This window comes from Falco naumanni, chromosome 3 (genome assembly GCF_017639655.2).
Source record: "Falco naumanni isolate bFalNau1 chromosome 3, bFalNau1.pat, whole genome shotgun sequence".
Lineage (NCBI taxonomy): Eukaryota > Metazoa > Chordata > Aves > Falconiformes > Falconidae > Falco > Falco naumanni.
The window spans coordinates 58,597,469-58,606,064 of record NC_054056.1 but is presented as its reverse complement, the minus strand read 5'-3'; the positions used below and the strand labels follow the sequence as shown (position 1 = coordinate 58,606,064).

Sequence of the window (8,596 nt, the reverse complement as noted above, 5' to 3'; positions counted from 1 at the left end):
TTTAGTAAATGCTATAACGGCAATCCTCACCCTCCTGTTTTATGTGTTATAAACACAGAATAATTCATACATGAGCCATCACCGTGTATGAGCCAATGCAGGGATAAGAATAACTGGGACTTCAAGTTTTAATACATTTCAATCAGTATTAGAGAACTTTCATGACTGTAGGAAAAAAACCCACAAACTCTGCTTCTGCCTCTTGTGTTACAGCTTATAAAGCAGGCTCACAATTTCATTAAAACAACGATACTGTTTTGCACAAACTTGCTTAGCAGCATTTTTCTCCTCTAAGGTTTATGTTTTTGTTTATGGTTTTGCCTTCTTGCTTTGGAAAGTTACATTTCAGGATTTACCAACCTCTTTATGATTCTCTGATCACTTAAACAGCAGCGGGTCTAACACACTGGAATTGCTTCCGAAAAGGTAGAACCAAGATTGTATTAAGAAGTAGATGGATTGGCTTGAGGGGGAAGAAGAATAGAGTTAATTACACAGTCTGAGAAATAACAACTGAAGTGTGGGATTAAGGCGGTTGGGGCATAACAGTTTGTGAAAGCAGTCACTGGGTACAGGAAGGCATTACACAGGGTTGTGCGTCAGCTAAATAGAGTGACAGGGCCACTGCAGGCACGGCTGTCTGCCAAAGTAACAGCTTCAGAGACTCATTCCCAGGACACAAGACCTGCTAAAAAAGGGTGGCTGCACAGGCTGTAGTGACAAGCTGTTTATGATCATAGAACTGGAGCCTGACATCCCTTGCTCCTCTTCATGGTCAGTAAACTGACCTTGCTTTTCTCTAATCCTGAGAAAGGAAACAGCACACTCTGCCCGTCCACCAGTTTCACAGGTAAGCTGCCTATGTTTGTCTCTTGTCTGCTGCTGTGCTATTTGGGATGTCAGTATCTTTAGGATCTTAACCACAGAGGCCTTCTTGTGAATCCTGGTAGTTTCCAGGTGAGCCCGGCCATACCTTATGGTAGCCATGAGCTATGCTAGAGTGTTTTTTCACTTCTGATAATGTACTTAAGTTGGTTCTCTTAACCTAGATTTGCTGTGAATGCTCCTGAAACCCTCATGGAGTCAACTGCAGTTACTTCAAAAGTAAGCATAGGCAGAATAGAGCTGATCAAAAAGAAAATGTTCTCAAGATGTAGCTACTGCTATTACCTGATACCTTTACTGACAATCTGGATGTGGGGATTGAGTGCATCCTCAATAAGTTTGTAGATGACTCCAAGCTGGAGGGGAGCGTTGATCTGCCTGAGGGCAGGAAGGCTCTGCAGAGGGATCTGGACAGGCTGGACCGATGGGCTGAGGCCAGCTGTGTGAGGTTCAACAAGGAGAAGTTCTGGGTCCTGCACCTGGGTCACAGCAACCCCACACAGCGCTACAGGCTTGGGGAAGAGTGGCTGGAAAGCTGCCTGGTGGGAAAGGACCTGGGGGTGCTGGTTGGCATCTGGATGAACATGAGCCAGCAGTGTGCCCAGGTGGCCATGAAGGCCAACAGCATCCTGGCTTGTATCAGAAAGTGAGGCTAGCAGGACTAGGGAAGTGATTTTCCCCCCATACTTGGCACTGGTGGGGCCACACCTCAAATACTATGTTCAGTTTTGGACCCCTCACTTCAAGAAAGGAATTGAGTAGGTCCAGACGAGGACAATGAAGCTGATGAAGGGTCTGAAGCACAAGTCTTATGATGAGTAGCTGAGGGAACTGGAGTTGTGGTGGCGGGATACCTTATTACTCTCTGTAACTAGCTGAAAGGAGGTTGTAGGCAGGTGGGGGGATCGGTCTCTTCTCCCAGATAACAAGTGACGGAACAAGAGGAAATGGCCTCAAACTGAGCCTGGGGAGGTTTAGATTGGATATTAAGAAAACTTTCTTCACTGAAAGGGTGGTTAAGCATTGAAACAGGCTGCCCCTGGAGGTGGTGGAATCACCATCCCTGAAGGTGTTTAAAAAATGCGTAGATGCGTGTTTAGGGACATGTTTAATGATGGACTTGGCAGTCATGGGTTAATGGTTGGACTTGATGATCTTAAAGGTCTTTTCCAACCTAAATGATTCTCTGATTCTATGATTTACTCTGAAGAGTTTTCCCCCCAGCCTGCAGTATTTGTCTGCAGCCTGGGTTGTGATGTATAACTCATTGGAAGAGGATGTCTCCCATTCAAACCACAGCTGAATGAATGTCCAGAGGAGGACAAACACACTTCATGAAGTTTTAAGGTTCTGAAATTTGTCGTGCTCTGTAACCCATTTTTATGAAATGTGATTGTGTTAAGGTTTCAGATTTAGATCTCAGGCTCTCTCTGTCATTTTCTCTGGACTTCTGAAGTGGCCAGGGACCCCTTGACTTCAGAAGCATTCCCATACAAAAACCATTGAAGCTAACACACTTCTATAGAATGATTTGGCTTTAGCAGTACAGAACAGTTCTGGCACTGCAAAAGCCTTTCTCAAAAAATGGTAAAAGGTGATCATTTAGTATATTTTCCACTATATTTTTCAGGCTTAAATGTACTTTTATGAAACTTTACTATTTTTTCAAATGGAAGGAGTGATTTTTTCCTGTCTCTTCCTGCTGATGTTTAGGTTGTTTTTTCATCAAATTTCATTGGGGAAGAAAAAATGGAAAAAGAATGAAAAAGGAAAAGGAAGGGATTGTTTTATCTGGTTTCAAAGAGGGTTTTTTTTGTTGTTGTTGTTTGAAAGAAAAGTCAAAATTTTGAGGGGTCTGAAAGTTCCTGATATTTTCTCTAAATGCACTTCCTGTTTTTTTCACCAGCTTTATGAGATCCAAAATTATTTCAGCTGTAGCTGGCCAAATGATTGGGTCTCATGTAACAGCTTACTCCTTCATGAGTTGAAACTATATTGCTGTAACTCATCCTATGTTGTGATAAGTACTTGCATAACTGAAAAGCTTTACTTACCTGAGAACAGTCACCAAAACATCTGAACAGGTACCAAAAAGAAAAAAAACCACTGTGGATCTCTTTTTCTTACAGACTTGGACTCTGGACTTGAGTGCTCATTTTTCATACCCAGTTGAATTGATCCAAAATGCCAGAGAGAGAGGCTTACATTTGTTATGTAGCGTTACTTTCTTAGGGAATTACCAGGAATATAGCATTTCCATCCAGTAACTGTCTTATACCCTGAAAGCAATGTATGTGAACCCTTTGAAGATACAGAAGTTTCTCTGTGTGCATCAAAGACATCTCATCTGTATGAACACAAGTGGGGAAGTTCTATTTATCTGCAAATGCATTTAAATGGATGTTACAACTGAAGGAGTAGACTCATGTTATCTTTTTCTTAGAAAAATCAATAATGACAAGACCTATGAAGCCAGTTAGGATTTAATCTTTAAATTACTCCAAACCTTTTTAGATCTATAGGAATGGATTTTTAACATTTTTATATATTCAGGATTATAATTTTGATATGTCCTTTGACATTAGTTGAGTCATGGTGTTACTTGACTTTTCACTGCTTTCTCACTACGAAGCAGGGAGATAGGAGATTTTTCTGGAGAGATGGATTATGCAATAAAGATCAATCTTTCTTTAAAGACTGGAAATGGTGTCAAAACATGAAACCTGCCTGTTTCTTTTGAATAATTATTTTTCTGTGAGCAGTTAATACCTGTTAAATAACTCCCAAGAGGATGTAATATATATAATTTCCTACAAATGGCAACCTTGAAAAGGAATGTTGCTCCAGTGGAATGTGGTAATACTTTAGACAGCTGTAGAAATACCTGCTATGTGAGTTTCATGCTGTGGACTTCTGCCAAGGTATCTTAACCCTAATTTGCAAAAATACACTTTGTTCGAGTGTTGATCCTGCTAGATTGCCTGAACTGCATCAATGTTAAGTGTCTTAAGGGTCACAGAAAAAAAATGATAGTATTTAATTCTCTTCTGTATGAGCATTTGAGTGTCTTGCCTCAGAAACTTCATCTTTTTTTCATTTAAAGAATAAGGAAGCACAAGCCTTTGACTTCCCAATGTCTCAGCTGAAAGTGAGATACAGTGGCGGGAACCAAAACAGGAATATACATCCTTCTTCTCCAGTTCCACTTAGTGAGTTTTCATGCAAGTTAATTTCAGGTAAGTGTTGTTTCTGCAGAGCAGGGGCAAAAGTTAGAACAAAAGAAGTGAGCAAATATTTTCCATATAAACAAAAAGGATTTTTGCTCTCTCCTGTGTAATGCATTTTTGAGAAAGCATTAATTTGTAACAATATGTTTATGTATAAAAGCACAGAAAGCACAAAAATATAAGCCTCCAAAAGTTCTCTATATAAAGTCAATCTTATTTATCCCCCCTTCTGGTGTATTTCAAGATACTTTACTGGTGTATTTTGTAACTACTACAATTGTACTCCCTAGTAGTACAGTATATATTAAAAATACATGTGAAAAGTCCATAGATGACTTAGAATTTGAAGTTCCATCTTTAAAAGCAAAGAGTGAGCCAGCTTCTGGAGGGAAAGTTAATAGCACATTTTCTTACATTTTCTCTTCCTTCAAGGTGGCTTAGGTATTTTACGAGACTAAAAATTCGTCTGGTGCTACTCTTATTTTCTCATGTCAGCTTTCCTGATGGTATTTACTAAGTATTTATTTTATTTTATTTTTAATTTTTTAAAAAAAAATAAATTATTTTTAAATTTTAAATTGGTCATACTTCCTATAGCTGGAGCTATAGGAAGTTTATATATTATATACATATACACTTTCTTTATACTGATGTACTGGTTTGGGCTAGGTTAGAGTTAATTTTCTTTGTAGTAGCTTGTATGGTGTTATATTTTGGATTTGTGCTGAAAACAGTGTTGAATAACACACTGATGTTTAGTTGTTGCTGAGCAGCGCTTACACAGAGCCAAGGGCTGTTCCGCTCCTCACCCCACCCCACCAGTGAGCAGGCTGGGGGGGCACAAGAAGCTGGGAGGGGGCACAGCTGGGACAGCTGGCCCCAGCTGACCAAAGGGATATTCTATACCCTATGACATTGTGCTCAGTGATTCAAAGCTCAAGGAAAGTGGGAGGAACCAGGAACATTTAGACTGATGATGTCTGTCCTCCGAAGTAGCTGTTACATGTGATGAAGCCCGGCTTCCCTGGAGGTAACTGAACACCAGCCTGCCGATGGGAGGTAGTGAATGAATTCCTTGTGTTGCTTTGGTTGTGTGTCTGACTTTTGCTTTACCTATTAAACTGTCTTTATCAGAACTCACAAGTTTTCATGCTTTTATCCTTCCATTCTCTCTCCCATCCCACAGGGGGTGAGTGAGCTGCCTTCTGCAGCACAACAACTGACTGCTTAGAACTGGACTGGCTCATAACTGGCAGAGGTAGAAGAGTGTTTTGTAGAAGCAACGGCCTTGCCCTTCCACTCAGAAACCTGTGGTGCATGAGTTACAGGTATCACTGTTGTCCTCCGAAGACCTTTTTTCAGACAAAAGTCTGTGAAGGAGTTGTTTCCTAAGGCAAATTATGCTGCTGCAGGTCTAAATATTACAGGGCTCTGAGAGCACATCTCTGCAAAACTCTTCCAAATTATCTGGCTTTTTATGGCATTCTGTGCCAAAAAAAGTTTCTGTTCTCCTCAAAGCCTTTGTTGTGCAGTCGGAGGTGAGGGGATTATACAGGCACAGAAATAAGCAGATAAAAAGCTGAATACACCTTCACTGCAACAAGGCTGAAACAGTGACAGGGGCACTTCACAGCACTCAAGTAACCCATGAAGGTATGATGCTGGATTTTATTCAGACTTTGCATTCCTGCTTGTTCTGTTGTCAGGATGAAAGAAAAGGAGGAAACTTCCCCCAAGCAGTTTTGATCTGCCTGAGTGATCCAGGTGACAGAGAGCTCTGTGACAAAAAGTGAAGTTGTCAAAGAAGATTCAAGAAGTTCAGGGAGAAGCAGAGAAGTTAATGAGCTGACTGAGATGACAACTTTCATGGAAGGATAGAGGGGCCATCACATATGAACTAGCTCCCTTTCCTCCTCCTCTCCTTTTCATTGTCCCGTTATGGTAACGTCAATGAAGATTATACATTTTTAAATCTTCATATATATATATATATATATGAAGAATTAAAATGTGTATATATATACATATGTACATTTACAACATCAGAACTCTCCATATTTTAGAAACTAAGTTATCTTTTTATTAAGAAATCAATGTCAAGTATAGCTGCCAGTAGCATCCCAGCACATGCAGACATATTGACTTATTTTTCCACTTTCTTTTCTATTGCAACATGTGCTGTCCTTGCCAAGTTCTCTATCCCATCTCTTTACAGTGATTATTGTTGCTGAAGTGTTGTTTTGAAAGCTATTTACAATTCAGGGGGATTAGAGGGATTTAAAGGTTATTTGCTCATCACTGAAAAAACAGTTTTATTCTCTCCTGGCTACTTTACTGCTGCAGCATGTTAGATCTTCGTTCTTTTTCAGTATGCAGTTCCCTGGGTCATTCTTGTCTGTATCTGCTGATTGCAGAGTAATGGATCCTATGCTGTTGCTATCAAACTCCCTTTGGCCACTTCAGGTTCTTTCACGGTTCATGGTTTCTTCTACTTGAAGGAAACTGAAGTTTTTTCTAGGTACTGCTGGCCTTGTTTGACTCAGTGAGCCAGGTATTTTCATAAGTGTAATCACAGCTGCTGTCAGGCTACTGCCAGCACTGCCCTGACTCTGTAGCCAATCTGGACTTGAATCACTGTGCTTATTCTTCACTTGCAAATGCCACGGTTTCAGACCTTTTCTTGAAACAGAAACCAACCTTCCTAAACTAGTAAGTTTTCCCTTCCCTTCCCTTCCCTTCCCTTCCCTTCCCTTCCCTTCCCTTCCCTTCCCTTCCCTTCCCTTCCCTTCCCTTCCCTTCCCTTCCCTTCCCTTCCCTTCCCTTCCCTTCCCTTCCCTTCCCTTCCCTTCCCTTCCCTTCCCTTCCCCCTGCTGAACCACCTTGCTTCTTACCTAACAGGTACTGTCATCACATTAGACAGGGAAAGAAGCAGGGTTCCTAAATCTGCCAGTGAAGTAAAATCACCGAGACCTCAGCTTACACGGACAGAGACTTCTGAGGTCAGCATTTGTGGCAGAATCCAGCAGCAGGTTGTACTGACATGTATTAATTTGTCTGGAGGAAATGAAAAAGCATGGAGGGGTGAGCCTGTGCTTCAGCTGCAGGTGAGAGAAGGTTGTCGGTGTTCCCCTTTCCATCAGTCTCAGGGGAGCTAGTATCAGGATCCTTTTTCTGATTCCCCAGTAAGCCTTGACAGGCAGCTTAGCTTTAAAAAAGTACAAAAATGCTTCAAGCAGTTTAATAGAGCACAGAATTAGTGATGGACTTCTATTAGAAGCTTAAGAGCTGTAATTTCTGGAGGGAAATACCTAAAGCATGTGACACTTGGAATGATATAGTCATGCACTTGTAGATGACAATTTCGGGAAGAAAGTCTGCCTGGGAAGGGTTTTCCTTTCCTAGACAATGTACTTCTATCTCATCATGCTCTTTTCTTCCCTGCTGTTGTGGATGGGAGAGTGCTATAACCTTTTCTGCCTGTGGACCAGGTGTTGTAGGCAAGCAATTCTGGTTTTACAGCTGAGGTACTACCTAAAAGCAGCTATCAATCAGAGTGTAGTTAAGCAGAATGACTGGACGTGCATCTATGGCCTATGGCATTCCACATGTGAGTGCACATGGACAACTACCACACAGAAAGCTACCCGTGATGTGAGATTGTTATGATCTAGAGGACACTGCAAAATTATCTCATGTAAGTCACTTGTCTGGAAGATTCCGACCAGCAAGTAAAAGGATCACAAAGAATTAAGATACTGTGCATTACTGTTACTTTGGGATTTACACTAAGCTTGGCTTTATGTGAATGCAAGAAAGAGTAGACCTGTATAGAAACATGCTTGCTGTATTAGGGAGATCCACTATATTGACAAGTCTGTCCACAGGCAAAGGAGACATCTCTCTTAGTGGGAAAATTTTCCCTGTTTCCCAGTGCAGAAGTGTTTGGGAATGTCAAGAAGCTTGGTTTTACCCTTGTGGCACCAACTAGGAGAAGATTCCACTGGTAACACACAGGTAAGAGGCAGAGGAATAGTACTGGTTGCGATGTAGCCTGTGTTTCACTTGGGGTTGCAATAGACATCTTACCAGGTCTTTAAATGTGGTTTCCCAGTGGCTCAAGAATGACTTCAGACATCAAAGCTGAAGTGACTGCTGAGTGGTTGCATAGGCCTGTACATTTAAATGCCACTTGTGCCAAAAGAATGTGTGCCTTTAAGATCATTAGGAGTGGGAAGAAATGTGAATGCAAACACAGACCTGAAAGCACAATACACTACTTTTATGTATGCTGTTGTGCTTAAACAAAACAAATCCTCTAATGAGAAAGCTGGTCATCAGCCAGCAGCAAGGTACCATGCCAAACGCTTTTTCAGGGTGAAATACATGACATTCCCAGCTGTCTGCCTATTTTTCCTTTGCTGCCATCTCTCTGGAGCTCACTGCATGTATTTATGCTGTTGCCTATGAACACACTGTTTGTAAAT

At 41.2% G+C, this 8,596-nt stretch overlaps 1 long non-coding RNA gene across 2 annotated transcripts in view; it reads left to right on the top strand.

The window, feature by feature from the left end:
• The first annotated feature begins 2,731 nt into the window (after nt 1-2,731).
• The window catches only part of LOC121085401, a 99,668-nt gene continuing 93,803 nt past the window's right edge, over nt 2,732-8,596 (top strand). The window contains exons 1-4 of one of the 2 annotated variants that reach the window (XR_005827041.1): nt 2,732-4,121; nt 5,299-5,440; nt 7,011-7,216; nt 8,049-8,126. This is a non-coding gene — a long non-coding RNA (uncharacterized LOC121085401). Of the gene's footprint in view, nt 4,122-5,298; nt 5,441-6,140; nt 6,822-7,010; nt 7,217-8,048; nt 8,127-8,596 lie in introns of those variants that run through there. The other variant, XR_005827042.1, reaches the window with a different exon arrangement.